The 16022-nt window shown below is 45.4% G+C and overlaps 1 protein-coding gene across 1 annotated transcript in view; it reads left to right on the forward strand.

Annotated features, from left to right (window-relative positions):
• The first annotated feature begins 10527 nt into the window (after window positions 1-10527).
• itpr3 (inositol 1,4,5-trisphosphate receptor, type 3) overlaps window positions 10528-16022 on the forward strand; it is a 150477-nt gene continuing 144982 nt past the window's right edge. Inside the window, exon 1 of the mRNA XM_089004746.1 lies at window positions 10528-10614. The gene's annotated coding sequence lies outside the window, so the exon portion shown is untranslated. The remainder of the gene's footprint in view (window positions 10615-16022) is intronic.

Here is a 16022-nt window from a genome sequence, read left to right on the forward strand (position 1 = left end):
TGTTTTTTTTTGGGGGGGGGGATTGAATTGGATTAGCTTTTATGAGTCTCGCAGTGGAGACATTGACATTTCACATCAGCAAAGTGATTGAAGGAAGATGAAAGGAAAGGAAGAAGTAGAAAAACAAGATACAGTGATACCGCAGCTCACGAAGTTAATTGATTCCCAGACAGTGTGTGTAAGGCGAAAAGTTCATTTTCCGAACATTTATTTCCCATAAAAATAATTTTAAATGAGAATAATCCGTTCCCAGGTCTTCATAAGGCATCATTTTCTAATAAATGAGCTTTAAAGGACAACCAACATCACTTTTTTTGTTTCCTGACTGACATCAGAAAAACGTTTTATATCTAAAATACCCAAAACACGTATGATATTTTAGTCAAATGCAAAACACCAATGAAAATGAATTAAAGTGTCCAAAATCTGCAAAAAAATGAACCCAGAAGTGGCCAGTTTCAGAAAGTCCCGCCCCCCCCTGTTCGTGGCGTCACCCCAAGACGTCTTGCCTTGCTGGAGAATCAAAACAATGGCTTCAGATACAGAGAAGATGCTTTCTTGTTACTCATCCAGTTATGAATATGATTCAAAATAGTTCTGAAGACGAAAGCATACATGTGTGCAATTGATTAAAGAATTCATTCCGTGCCATTTTGAGGCAATACGGGGGGGAAATATCTCATTGAAAAAGAGGCACAAAATAGCGACCTCCTGTGGCCACTGGCTGATAAATTCCTTATATGGAGCTTGGACATCCTCATCTGGCGGCTTTTGGGTGCAACACAAGGTTTTCAGACCAAACAAGTACAGCAAAATACATTGACGTGATGGAAGGACTGCTACGATGTGTCTTTTTTTCGGTCAGGGGCGTTCCTTCAGTGACGTCACGTGCGGACTCGTCACCGACTCAAAAACAAGACTTCCGGAATATTCAGCGCGAGTCTTAAAACGTAAAATATAGCTATATGCGGTGGAATCTTTGTAAAATACGCTCAGTAGAAGTCATTTGAAGCCATTTTACAAATTATGGACACAACTTGTCCGGAGACGTCGGTTGTGTCACGTGCGCTCGAGGAGTGGTGACAGGACTCGAGGGACGAAGAAAAGTAGTAAGGGGTGGATCCGAAATACACGGTGGAGACGGTTTTTACTGAGACACACAAATCAAACAGAAAATCAGGCAACCGAGAAGAACAGTGTAACAGACCTGCCTACTGCTGGATGACAGCGATCTACGGAGAATACACCGGCGCGGACCGAGCGGGAACGGGTGGCTTTTATAGCCAGAAGGCACAATTAAGGGAATGAGAAACAGGTGAGTGAGTCCGGAGAGCAGGGAGGGGAGGGGCCCGCTCCTGGCGCAGAGGAGGATGTGACAGGAGGGGAGGGGCACGCTCCTGGCACTGAGGAGGATGTGACAGTGCCCCCCCCCCCCCCCCCTCAATGGACGCCTACTGGTGGCCCACCCGGTTTGGAGGGGTGAGCCAAATGGAATGCCCGGGTGAGAGATGGGTCGAGCATCCAGCAACGTTCTTCGGGCCCGTAGCCCTCCCAATTGACCAGGTACTGCAATCCCCTGCCCATGCGCCTAGAGTCCACTATCTCCCGCACGGTGTAGTCAGGGTCGCCGTCCACCATCTGGCGGGGGGGCGGGTGCTGGAGCCAGGGGGCTGGTCTTCACAGGCTTGAGGAAGGAGACGTGGAAGACCGGGTGGATCCTCATCGTAGGTGGCAGCCAGAGCCTCACCAAGACCGGGCTGAGGATGGCCTCGATAGGAAAGGGACCAGAGAACGGAGGACCCAGTTTGGCCGATGTCTCCAAACTGGACCAAACTGAGGAGGTCCCTCGTGGACAGCCATAGCTCCTGCCCGACCTGGTAAGCGACAATCCGCAATATGTTGGTTCCGGGGTGCAATGCGCGACAGGGCGGCTCTGGTCTCCTTCCACACTCGATGGGTCCGTCTCAGGTGGTGTTTGATGGACGGGACCTCCACCTGGCCCTCCTGGGTGGGGAACAGCGGCGGCTGATAACCACAGGCGGACATGAAACGAGACCGACCTGTGGCTGTGGAGACCAGGGTGTTGTGTACCTACTCCACCCACGGCAAGTGGAGAGCCCACGACGCCGGACGGTGGAGGGCCACACACCGGAAAGCTGCTTCCAGGTCCTGGTTTTGCGCTCCGTCTGGCCGTTGGTCTGTGGATGGTAGCCAGACGACAGGCTCGCCGACGCCCCTAGGGACCGACAGAAACGTTTCCATACCTTGGACACGAACTGCGGTCCCCGGTCCGACACGATGTCCGCCGGAATCCCGTGGAGACGGACGACATGGTTAACCAGGAGTTGAGCCGTCTCGATGGCGGACGGCAACCTGGTTAAGTGCCGACTTAGAGAAGCGGTCCACAACGGTAAGGATGACCGTCTTGCCACGGTAAGGGGGGAGGCCCGTGATGAAGTCAACGGAGATATGGGACCAGGGTCGGGAGGGAATCGGTAGCAGCTGAAGTTCCGCCGGGGGTTGGTGGGAGACCTTCCCACGAGCACAGGCAGGGCATGCTTTCACGAATTCCGTGACGTCCTTCCTGTACTCCAGCCACCAGAACCGCTGGGCGATGAGATGGATTGTCCTGTTGACCCCCGGGTGACATGTGCCCAGAGCAGCACTTCGGTGCGTAGAGCAGGGGGGACGAACAGACGATCCACCGGGCAACCCTTGGGGATAGGGTTACCCCCCTGCGCCTCCTGAACTTTCCTCTCAACCTCCCACCGCAGTTGGGGGTCGATGAAGCACCCGTCCGCCCCCGAATCCACTAGCGCCCGTATCGTCTGGGATTTGGACAGACCACTTAATTCGCCGTCCAATTCCAACCACGTAACGGGCGCCGTTCTTGCCGCCAGTGGTTGCCGCGGTCGCCGTTTTGACGTGGACTTACAGGTGCTGGAGGTTTTCGGCTGGGGGCCTTGAGTGCGACGAACCCCGGGGTTGGCTCGATCGCTCCCGCTTCCCATCTGCATGGGTTCGGGGGACCCCTCCAGGCGTCGCGACCGCTCGTTGCCGCCGGGTGTTGTCGTCCGCAGCTTGCTTCCGGGTTCGCTGGGCCGCTGGTTGCCTTGCTCCCGCTGCCTCTCCTGAGGGCGATGATCCAGGCTGATGACGATGTCGATCATTTTGTTGAGGGTGGTGCCAGCGTTGCTGGTGGCCAACTCGTCATTGAGAGCGATGCTCAATCCGCGACGAAACACTCCCCTCAGCTATCGATCGTTGTAGCCACTGCCGGCAGCCAGGATGCGGAAGGAGATAGAGTATTCCACGGCCGAACGGGTACCCTGCACGCAGTCGTGGAGGAGTCCCTCTGCCTCGACCTCTGTGACCGGGTGGTGGAAAAGCTTGCGCAGCTCGGCCACAAAGTCCGGGTAGGAAGAGCAAAGTTCAGGTCGGGACTCCCGAACGGCCAACGGCCTGACCCGTGAGCAGGCTAGTTATGAAGGCTACCTTGGCCTCATCGCCAACATAGGCAGAGGGTTGTTGTTCGAACACGAGCGAGCACTGCATGAGAAATTGAGCATAGCGCCCGGGGTTTGCCTGCGTAGCGTGAGGGGTGTGGTAGGTAGCTCACGCCTACTCACGGGGGGGACGAAGGGGCCATCAGGGTGGCGAGGCGTGTCTCAACCTCCTGCAAGCGTTGAGCCAGCGTGGACATGGTTTGGCGGATCTCCGCGACCGCTTGAGCCAGCTGGCTCGAACGCTCCGCCTGATGGGCTAGGGCGGATATGATTTTGTCTCCACCTGTTAGATCCATCGTTGGTCGGTGGATTATGTCACGTCCGCTTGAGGAGTGGTGACAGGACTCGAGGGACGAAGAAAAGTAGTAAGGGGTGGATCCGAAATACACGGTGGAGACGGTAAATTCAAGAAGGGTTTTTACTGAGACACACAAAGCAAACAGAAAATCAGGCAACCAAGAAGAACAGTGTAACAGACCTGCGTACTGCTGGGTGACAGGGTTCTACAGAGAATACATCGGTGCGGACCGAGCGGGAATGGGTAGCTTTTATAGCCAGAAGGCACAATTAAGGGAAGGAGAAACAGGTGAGTGAGTCCGGAGAGCAGGGAGGGGAGGGGCCCGCTCCTGCCGCAGAGGAGGATGTGACAGGAGGGGAGGGGCACGCTCCTGGCGCAGAGGAGGATGTGACAGGAGGGGAGGGGCATGCTCCTGGCACTGAGGATGTGACAGGAGGGGAGGGGCATGCTCCTGGCGCTGAGGATGTGACACGTTGTCCTTTAAAACTACACAAAATAGACCTTATTTTATATATAATAAATGTGCTCTTGTATTGTAATGAAAGAAATAAACTGTACTCTATAATAAAGTTGTTTTATTGACCATTGTGATGGTCGTTGATGTAGTTGCCTCTTGATGATATCCGAGTGAAGTTGCCATGCTTTCTCTGCGACAATATCCTCACTCACACTGTCCCCTGCTAGCCCATTTTCGTTAATCCTAATCATCAGAAGTTTTTCAACATCTTCTATTGCCTGAGAGCGTTGCTTAGACAAATCAGAAACACCCTTAATAATTTCCTTGTTCTTAAGGATTGTAGCAATGGTTGGAATGATACTGGAATGCTAAGTCACACAAACCCACACCTCCTTCATGGTATGCGATGATCTCCTTCTGCTCACCGTCATTTTCTTTTGTGTCCTCTTCGGCTTAACACTAGCCTGTGGTGGGGTCTTTTTTGATCCCATAATAGCAAAAGTACTCCACTCGATAACAAACCACATCCACACTCAAAGAAAGGGGTGACGAAAACAAGCCTGCCAGCCACCGTGGCGCTGTTCGACCATGTGGTTTTGTGTTCTCCTGCCGAAAACTAGTTCGTCAGCCAAGAATTAAATGTTCGTAAGGCATTCGTGACCTAAAGAGTTCGTAAGCTGAGGTATCACCGTATTCTGTTTTTATTGACATATCATTCATCACGACAACTTCTTTGGAATTTTGAGTGCTTGGTGTTTTTTTTTGACAGAACCATAGCAAGATCGCTATCTTGAAATGATGTTCATTCAAACTCCATTGAGGATTGCACGCTAGCCTGTGCTAACATTCTTTTGTTTTCAGACTGTCTGTTTAAGGTGTGCCCGATGAGTCGGTACTCCGCACAGAAGCAGTTCTGGAAAGCCAAACAGGCCAAAAACGAGAAAGACAAAATTGGAGATGTGGTCCTACTGCAAAAACTTCAGGTAAGCTTTACAGACACACCACTTCAGTCAGATGGAAATCAGAATCATCTTTATTGCTAAGTATGTAGAGCACACAAGTGATTTGTCTCTGGTCGAACACGCTGCACTAGTATCATCATAAGAAAAAATGAGTCACTGGATTGAACATCTGGATTGCAGAAAGTCAATGCCCATGACTGCATATTTCTAAGTCTGTTGAAAAAACAAATACAGTGATACCTCAGCTTGCGAACGCTTTAGCTTACGAACTTTTCACCTCACAAACATTAAATTCGCGAGCATATAGTCTCGGCTGACAAACTCGTTTTCAGCGGACGAACCAAACCTCACGGTCGAACAGCGCCATGGTGGATGGCGGACTACTTTTTGGCGGATGAACACCAAATCACATGTCGTTGTACTAAGTTCATGTCATGACATGTCAGGTATTTGAACACCTACACTGTCTGTAAGTAAAGAATCTGCTTAAAATTAGATACCAAATCACATGGTCTATCATAAACTCCCTCCCTCGTCCTCCCACTCCATTGCCTCAAGCCATCAACTACCATCACAAAGGTAAATAAAATGACTTTATTAGACAGTACGGTGTATTTCTTTAATTACAATACAATAGCACATTTATTAAACATTAAATATGGTCTATTTTGTGTAGATTTAAGGCTTATTCAGTAGAAAATTGTTCTATGGGGACCTGGGAACGGATTATTATCATTTTAATGGTTTCTTATGGGAAATAAATGTTTGGAAGATGAACTTTTCACCTTACACACACATTCTGGGAACCAATCAAGTTCGTGAGGTGAGGTATCACTGTACTTTCTACAAAGCCACTTTTTTTAGCTGCCTCAATAATGTAACACACTGAAAATGGAGAAAAAGGCTTTTCGCAAGAATTTGTAGATGAGATTAAAATATATCTCCATTAGATTAGATTAGATAGACAATTAATCACAGATCTTGATGAAATAAACGCATTTTTTCTTGGGGGGGCACTTGATAGCACTAATTTATACTATAATTATATATTATCCTACCTGTGGATAAAAAATGGAAGTGTATAGAATCAGCTGGAAAAATACACATAGCGCTTAAAGGACAACCGACACCATTTTTTTGTTTCCTAACTGACATCAGAAAAACGTTTTATAGCATCTAAAATACCCAAAACACGCAGGCTGATATTTTAGGTCAAATGCAAAACACCAATAAAAATGATTTAAAGTGTGCTAAATCTGCAAAAAATTGAGCTGCGAATTGGGCATTTTCATAAAAGTCCCGCCCACAGTTTGTGACGTCACGCCAAGACGTCATGCCTTGCTCGGGAATCAAAACAATGGCTTCAGATTCGGAGAATATGCTTTCTTGTTACGTATCCAGTTATGAATATGATTCAAATAGTTCTGAAGAGGAAAGCATAAATGTTCGCAATCAATTAAAGACATTTTGAGGCATCAAGACTGATGTGTAGCGTCCCAGAAAATGCAGAAGATGGCGCCAGAGACAGTTGAAAATAGGTTGATTTGTCTGCTTGGGATTTGTGTCAGCGAATATCAAATACAGTAAAGTCTCGTTATATCGATATCGGATATATCGATAGTCCCGGTTATATCGATACTATTTCTATGCACGCACGGAAAAAATTACATGCAAACAGGGTCGGATATATCGATAGTCCCGGTTATATCGATATTTTTTCGGACTCCCTTGAATATCGATATAACGAGACTTTACTGTAGTTGTCTTGGTGCAACCCACAACGATTCACCATCGCGTTATTTATGTGTTTTCCTTCTAATTTCACCATCAACACGGATCAACACGAAGTTTTTAGACCAAACAAAGTAACGCAAAATGCATTGTGTGTCTTTTCTTGGTCATTCCTTCTGTGACATGACGTTAAGACGCATTGTGTGTCGCTTTCTCGGTCAGGGGCGGTCCAAACGTGACGTCACACGGGATCGTCATTAACTCAAAAACAAGACTTCCTGAATATTCAGTGCGAGTCTTAAAACGTAAAATATAGCTATATGCCGTGGAATCTTTGTAAAATACGCTCAGTAGAAGTCATTTGAAGCGATTTTACAAATGATGGACACATTTGTCTGGAGGCGTCGGGTGTCCTTTAATGCGTCAATGAATCAGTCAGATGAAGTGTACACAGATGGAGTAAAACAAAAAATAAAAACGTGAAATATTGAAAATGACATACACATTGACTGGCAGATGCTGTGCAAAAATGTGTCCCCTCCAGTGCCAGGGTGTTTGGCATTGTCACTCAAATTGCAGGACCCACAGAATATTATATTATATATATTAGAATAACCTGGATCTGATCCCAATGACTTCAAGAACATTCACCGCATTTCTCACCTTCCTTTTATTTCCAAAATCCTAGATAAAGTTGTGTACTCTCACCTACACTCTCACCTCTCCCAGAATGATCTCTACGAACCATTCCAATCTGGTTTCCGCTCCCTCCACAGTACAGAATAAGCTCTCTTAAAAGTCACGAATGATCTTCTTTTGGCAGCTGACGCCGGTTTACTCTCCACCCTCGTCCTTCTTGACCTCACCGCAGCTTTTGACACCATTTCTCATCCCATCCCTTGACATACTTTTCCTCCATAGGGATCACCTCTGCGCTGGTTCCACTCTTATCTCTCTGACTGCTCTCAGTTCATCCAAATTAACTCCTTCACTTCACAGTCCTCTCCTGTATCTTCTGGTGTGCCCCAAGGCTCTGTCCTGGGACCACTCCTCTTTCTTCTTCTTTTCCTTTCGGCTTTTCCCCTCAGGGGTCGCCACAGCAAATCAATGTCCTCCATCTATCCCGGTTTTGTGCATCCTCTTCTCTCACACCAGCTACCTTCATGTCCTCTTTGACCACATCCATAAACCTCCTCTTCGGTCTTCCTCTCGGTCTCCTGCCTGGCAGTTCAAGACTCAGCATCCTTCTCCCGATATAGTCACTCTCTCTCCTCTGGACATGTCCAAACCATCTCAGTCTGGCCTCTCTGACTTTCTCTCCAATGCCTCTAATATGAGTTGTCCCTCTAATGGGACCGCTCCTCTTTATCACCTACCTTCTTTCCTTTGGCAATATTCTCCGCAGATTTGGTATACAATTTCATTGCTTTGCATGACACAGAGCTCTAACTCTCCAGCAAACCCGACGCCTCTCTTCCACCTCAAACTTAACAGCGAAAAAAACTGAAATTCTCTTTGTTGGTAACAAAATGTAATGTATTATTATTATTATTATTATTATTATTATTATTATTATTATTATTATTATTATTATTATTATTATTATTATTTCGTCTGCGTAAGGAGTGGTCCACCGATGAGAAGGTTTCTTCAGCCATCATCTGTACTTTTTGAAGGTGTCGGACGTTTCGCCTCCTATCCAAAAGGCTTCGTCAATTATTATGAATAATAATAATAATAATATTAAGATTAAGATTGTAGTCACAAAGGGACATAAGTCTTCTTGTGCCGGTCCCAAGCCCGGATAAATACAGAGGGTTTTGTCAGGAAGGGCATCCGACGGAAAAGCTTGGCCAAAAGAAACATGCGGATCAAACCTATAAAGATGGAGGACACTGATTTGCTGTGGCGACCCCTTGACGGGAAAAGCCGAAAGGAAAAGAATAAGATTATTATTATTAATATTACATTTTAGGATTACATAAACATACAATGCAGTGTTAGACTCTCTTCATTCATCAGAAAAAAAGAGTTAATTCCGAAGTGATATGGGCGTGGAGTTATATGAGCTTGAAATGGGGGCTGTACAAAAGAAAAACGTGATTATTGCAGTGCAAGTCCTCGAGAGTGGCTCGGGCGCTGCCGATGGTTTACATAACACTGTTAGAATTAGTTATATACACATACTCACAACATCCTATGTTATTTCATTTCTACTTATTCTCATCAATTAGTAAGTCCATATATGTATGTAGTTTAGTTATTTGTATATGTTAATTAGTATATATGTACTCAGCTTGTACTTAGTGTAGAAATCTAGCTATCAAGTTTCAGTCTAATAATAAGTACATTGGGGAGACTCAACAAATTCTCAAAAAAAGACCTTATCAACATCAACAACGATGGGTGAGGTTCAATTTGGATCGTTCATACAATAGCCTGCTTAAGGAACACGGGTTAGGCAACATTCATAATGCTGATGAGGTGATACCGGTGGGAGTGGGGCAAATAGGTCAGTCGTTAGTCAGGAATGTAGGAACAATCAGTGGGGCCACAGGGAGTGGTCCTCTGCTCCCCCCAACCTGAGTGTAGGGACCTATCATAGCTGTGTCCGGCGCCGCCATGTCTGGACATTAGGGATATATAAATAGGGCCAATACGACCAGTCAGACTTTAGTTCACTGACGAATCCTCTTGGATAGGAGGCGAAACGTCCGACACCTTCAAAAAGTACAGATGACGGCTGAAGAAACCTTCTCATCGATAGACCACTCCTGTACGACTGACAGCTTACACAGAAGTCTAATAATAAATATTCATGATTGTATCGAGCAGATGATAGGTCCTTTCAAGTGACATCACTCCTGTTGTTTAAATGTCTGAGACGCGCTTGTGTGCGCGCTCTTGCCTCTCTGTCCTTTGGCGTAGCTTCTCCCCTGGAGAACATCGTCTAGCTGCCTGATAATAAATATTCATTTTTTTGTATATCACCTTGCTTCCTGCTGATTTAATATTTAGACTATACAAATGGACAGCTGAACCAGGAAGAACAACATTTAACGGAACAAATGCATTAACAGCTGAAGCTGGAACAAAGTGCAAATGAAATGTATTATTATAATTATTATTATTATTATTAAACATGGGAGGAAAGGGAAATTCTGCCCCCTGTGTAAGGTGAAGAAAAATGCTTTATTGCCACCCAAGCAAGAAAAAAACAAAACCCGAACCAATTGGGAAATGGCGCTGAACGTCATATGTTCAATTCCAAATTACATTTGAAAATGGCAGTGAATGAGTTAAAAAAAATAGGTGTGGATCTCATCACATTTATGGATGACATTTCATGATCTGAAACAGAATCAGAAAGCCTTTAATAGTTAGTCCCACAACTGATTCCAGCATCTGTGAAGATGTGGCACCCTGAAAAACGTGTGTGTGTGTGTGTGTGTGTGTGTGTGTGTGTGTGTGTGTGTGTGTGTGTGTGTGTGTGTGTGTGTGTGTGTGTGTGTGTGTGTGTGTGTGTGTGTGTGTGTGTGTGTGTGTGTGTGTGTGTCTGTCCATGGGTTGTAGCATGCATCAAACTTGGAACAGAAGCAAAACGAGACCGAAAACAAGAAGGTTCATGGAGATGTGGTCAAGTACGGAACCGTCATCCAGGTACTGTTTTTGCCAACACTCACAAAACGTTCACTTCAGTATTGATATACACGTGAGATTCCTGTGGAAAATGTGTGTGTGTGTGTGTGTGTGTGTGTGTGCGCACGCGCACACGCACACATGGACACAATTTCTTGTCTTTGTTCTTTTTATGACTGATAAATAGCTATCTATTAGCTATCTGGCTATCTAACCGGCTAGCTATGAGCTATCTAGCTGGCTATCTATAGGCTGACTAGCTATCAATTAGCTAGCTAGCTAGCTATAGCTATCTATCTGGCTATCTAACTGGCTATCTATTAGCTATCTAACTGGCTATTAGCTAGCTGGATAGCTTTCTATTTATTCTGGGTTGAGTGAAAGCTGGCGCGTGTGGCTGCCGATGCTCACCCACAGAAAAACTTTATCCTGTGACTGTAAAGGGACCTTGAGAGTTTTGAAAGGCGCTTATAAATCAGATGTATTATAATAATAATACATTTCATTATTATTATTATTATTATTATTATTATTATTATTATTATTATTATTATTTCAAGCCGAATAATATTCTGTCATGTGTTCAACTTTAACAGCACCAACTTCATTTCCTGTAACTGCAAAAAAGTAAAAAAAAAAAAATCATTTCATGTCCCCTATTTTGTATTTTAGTAAAGTAAAAGAAAAATACTTTAGCTATGTAAATACACACCGCCTTCAGTACTATGATTATTATGAAGAAATAATAATAATAATAATGTCACTTTTTGAAACTTAAAAATTAAAACATTTAAACATTAGTACATACATTTCAAAACAGTTTTCATGCATGCACGTCATAGTAACTGCTCGGGGAACCATTCTTTATATTTTACTTTACTTTATTTTATCTAATCTATCTAACATTATTTAACCTAATCTAACCTATCTAACACCATGGAGAAGGCGAAAAACCTCTGTCATAACTTTGCTGCTGTGATTTGCAACCTCTCCCTTTGTGAGAGTTTTGAATTTTGACGAGGAAAACTCCTCCTCGACTCTCCGTTTCTTTTTTGTTGGAGCAACCACACTCCATGGTGTACTATTCCTAGCTACAACACAGGGTCCCCTTCACGCATTTGTTGATACAAAACCTTTGCGTAATTCACCTGAGAATTTATTATCATATTCATTGGTGTTGCCCTTAAGCATGGAATAATACAACCAATGACTAAGAAAATAAGTACAATCACAATTGCGAAAGGGATAAACATTCTGAGCAAAGTCGTATACCAAGGGCCCCCAAAAAGCCAGGCAAAGGTCCACGGGTGATCAATCCGTCGATCTCTGGCCATAGCATCTCTGAGATCCCTGATAACAGACAAAGCATCAGTCATGTTTATGGAATTCGCTTCTTCGTGTATATACGTACAACAAGTGTCACCCACCATAGCACAGACGCCCCCTTGTGGGGCTGTCAAAAGGTCCAAAACCATTCTATTTTGCAGCACCATTTCTGTAATTGCTGCAATTTCGGTGTTTTGCATTTCATCTACTTCCAAACTAGCATTTATAAACACTTGAAATCTGTAGTCAATCGTTTCAATTCGTAGCATGTTTTTAGCCACTTCAATTTGTGGAAAAAGAGCTAACATTACCTTACTACCAGTGCTATGGTGTTTGAATTGTTCTGGAACATCAGTTCCCCAGATCGAATCATGGGGCTTAAACGACACTCTTCTTTTCACATGATGGTGCGCCGGACGACTGGTAACGATGAAAGTATTGTCAGTTACAGTAACAGGTGCGCACAAACCGTAGGCTCTCGGAGGAATAAAAGAATATACTTTCCAACCGCATAACCACCAAAGATGTGAAGATACAGGTAAAATGGTGACATTAGTTTTTAACAGTAGCATATATAAACATCTATCCTCATCTATAAAACCTAAGTTTTGACCTGCACCGTACATTGCAACGCATACTGGTAATCGCAACCCGCTCTTGGTCATAACCTGATTTTCAGTTTCCAAAATGGTATCTAAACCTGGAACAATCTCTCCTCTCGAAGCTTTGCGAAGAACCGGAAAATGTTGATCAGGTTTATGCGAAGATATTAACATATACGCAGCTCGAGCCATTTTATCTCCAAATACCTTTGAATGCACGCGTAGTTGTCTCACGGAATGAGGCATATATGAGCACACAAAGCAATTACTTTTCCTGTTTTGTTTAGCAATTAATGTAGCATAACGATACCACGTTTTTGAAAACGACGGATTCCAGTCATGCTTTTCTCCTGCAAACGGTTGATATAATGCGTCCATGACACCTGGATTTTGGGCCTTTTTGTCAGGTGTTTCCATATAGGCTGTCAGTTTGATGTGTGTTTTGCTCTGGAGAGGCGATGTTACGACTAGTGATGTCACAGATGACATCATGCATATAGTTACGTGAAAACCAATGTGATGTTCACGAAAATCAGGACAGAGTCTCAAGTCCATGCATCCTGCAACCTTGTGGGTTACGATAACGTGTTGGATATCTGTCATTGTGCCAGTTCCAGTTCCTAACCAGTTCCCTCGAGCTATCTTGACGACAGTTCGTTTTGCTTCTTGGGCACAGCTATTTTGAACCCATTTTGTTTTGGGGGATCAGAATGGACCACAACGGAATCCCAACTAGTGGTCCAAGCCTTCCCTGACTTGATAAGAGCGTACCAAGAACCATGAGGATAGTCACTTCCATTTTGTCGTGCTTCATTCGCGTGGATGCTAAGGGGAAATGATACTATTCCTGCATCTTGTAGTGGCAAGCAGGCTACAGGATGTGCCATGCTTGGCCACTTATTTGAATTTGTTGGATGTATTAGTGGAATTTCGCAGGCTGGTGGAACGGGAGGCTCTACGTGTGTCATCTGGATTGCCTCCACGAATCCGTACAGCAAGATGATGTGGACCAAACCCATGGCTATTGAGTAGTTTGGCTCTGTCTGTCTTCCACCTGCTCAGGATCTGGTTGGTGAATGATCTTGCAATGGCTTTGATGCACCCAGGTGGCTCTTTCGGCGATCTTGATGGCAGTTGGCGTTGTGATCAGCACGGTGAATGGCCCCACCCACTTTGGAGCAGACTTTGATCAGGACCTCGTCTCCGAGGCACAGCAGCCTCTGTTCCTGTGGAGTGAACAAAGAGGACTGCGGTAGTACACATGCTATGGACCTCTTTGTTGTAAAAATTTCACACGATTTTGCCAACAAAACGCTTGGATCTTATTCATTCTTTTGCCAGGGCACACTTTCCCATAATGGGAGGATGAAAGGTCTGCCATGCAAAATCTCAAAAGGCGTGAAGCCATTATTCTCATCTCATTTTCCGTACCGCTTATTCCTCATTAGAGTCGCGGGGGTTGCTGGAGCCTATCTCAGCTGTCTTCAGGCACAAGGCAGGGGACACCCCGAATTGTTTGCCAGTCAATCGCAGTCACTCTCACACTCACGCCTAGGGACAATTTGGAGTGGTCAATCTGCCTGCCATGCATGTGTTTGGAGTGTGGGAGGAAACCGGAGGACCCGGAGAAAACCCACACGGGTCCGGGGAGAACATGCAAACTCCACACAGGGAGGCCGGACCGGGACGTGAACCGGCAATCTTTGCACTGTGAAGCCGGTGTGCTAACCACTCGACTACCGGGCCGCCCTAAGCCATTATTAGTGGGCATTATTTTCATATATAATTTCACCAGAAATAGACGTTGAGGCCATAGTTTGCCTATTGTCTCCATAGAAATAGATAGGTAGTAGAAGTGGCGTAGAGACGAGGTTGATTGCAAACCCGGAAGTGACGTCACGAACTGTAGCGTCCATAGTAACGTGGCTTGGTTTGGCATAGAAATAGGATACTTTTGAGCGTATTTAGGTCTATTTAACGTATGGATGCTGTAAAAAGGAACAAGAGTTGGGGGCCGCAATGTTTCGCTTACGGATGCTTCAACTACAAGCAGGAAAACAAAGGAATTTCGTTCTTCAAGTGAGTGAAAATGACATTTCTATAAAAAGAAAAAAAAATAATTCGTTTTGCGATGTTTTAGCGACTAATTTTCGTCCTGTTTTCGATCTTTGACCGTGTATAAGTACGTTATATCAGAATCAGAATACCTTTATTCGTCCCGCAATGGGGAAATTTGCAGTCCACAGCAGCAATTGAAGAGGGATGGGGTTGGGGTGGGAGTGAAAGGATAGAAAACAAGATATTCTAAGCATAACAAAATAAAAATGTCAACTGTATACTGTGCAAATGTAGATGTGCAAAAACCGTTCTATAAACAAGACTGTACATAGTGCAGAATCAAGAAATGCATTTAGATATATTGCAACAACCCATATTTACAAGTGTCCAGTTTTTTTTTTTTTTTTTTTTTTTTTCACATGTGATCATTGGGAATTGTGAAGCCTGACAGCAGTCGGTAGGAACGAGCGGCGGTACCTCTCCTTCTTGCAGCGCGGGTGTAATAGTCTCTGGCTAAAGGAGCTACCCAGAGCTGTCAGGATGGGCAGGAGGGGGTGGGAGGGGCTGTCCGTCATAGCTTTTAGTTTAGCTAGCATCCGTCTGTTGCCCACCTCCTCTAGAGAGTCCAGCGAGCAGCCCACGACAGAACTGGCCCGCTTGACAAAGCGCTCCAGTCTTTTTCTGTCCCGGGTGGTGATGCTGCCTGACCAGCAGACAATGCCATAGTGGATGGCTGATGCCACCACAGAGTCATAGAAAGTCTTTAGGAGTGACCCCTGAACTCCAAAAGACCTCAGTTTCCTGAGGAGGAAGAGGCGACTCTGTCCCTTTTTGATTAGGGCATCCGTGTTTGTTGTCCAGTCGAGTTTATTGTTGAGAGTAACACCCAGGTACTTGTAGGAGGTCACTCTCTCAATGTCCGAACCCTGGATGTTCAATGGTGCAGGTGAGGATTGTTTCCTGCAGAAGTCCACCACCAGCTCCTTGGTTTTCCCGGTGTTGATCTGGAGGTGATTCTGCTGGCACCAGAAACAAAGTCCTTTGTCAGTCCCCTGTACTCCCTGTCGTCTCCCTCTGTAATGAGGCCGACAATAGTTGAGTCGTCAGAGAACTTCTGAAGGTGGCAGGTTGGGGTGTTGTAATTGAAGTCCGAGGTGTAGAGGGTGAAGAGGAATGGAGCCAGGACTGTTCCCTGCGGCGCTCCGGTGCTGCAGAGAAGCCTGTCCGACTCACAGTTCTTTACTCTCACGTACTGTGGCCTGTTTGTGAGGTAATCTGTAATCCAGGATGTGAGGTGATGGTCGACTCCGGCATGCCGCAGCTTGTCCCCCAGTAGACTTGGCTGGATGGTGTTGAAGGCACTGGAGAAATCGAAGAATGTGATCCTCATCGTGCTCCCAGCATTCTCCAGGTGCAACAACGCCGTATGGAGGAGGTAGATGA

Source organism: Hippocampus bargibanti, linkage group LG01, assembly GCF_051943395.1.
Source record: "Hippocampus bargibanti isolate YZ-2025 linkage group LG01, ASM5194339v1, whole genome shotgun sequence".
Classification (NCBI taxonomy): Eukaryota; Metazoa; Chordata; class Actinopteri; order Syngnathiformes; family Syngnathidae; genus Hippocampus; species Hippocampus bargibanti.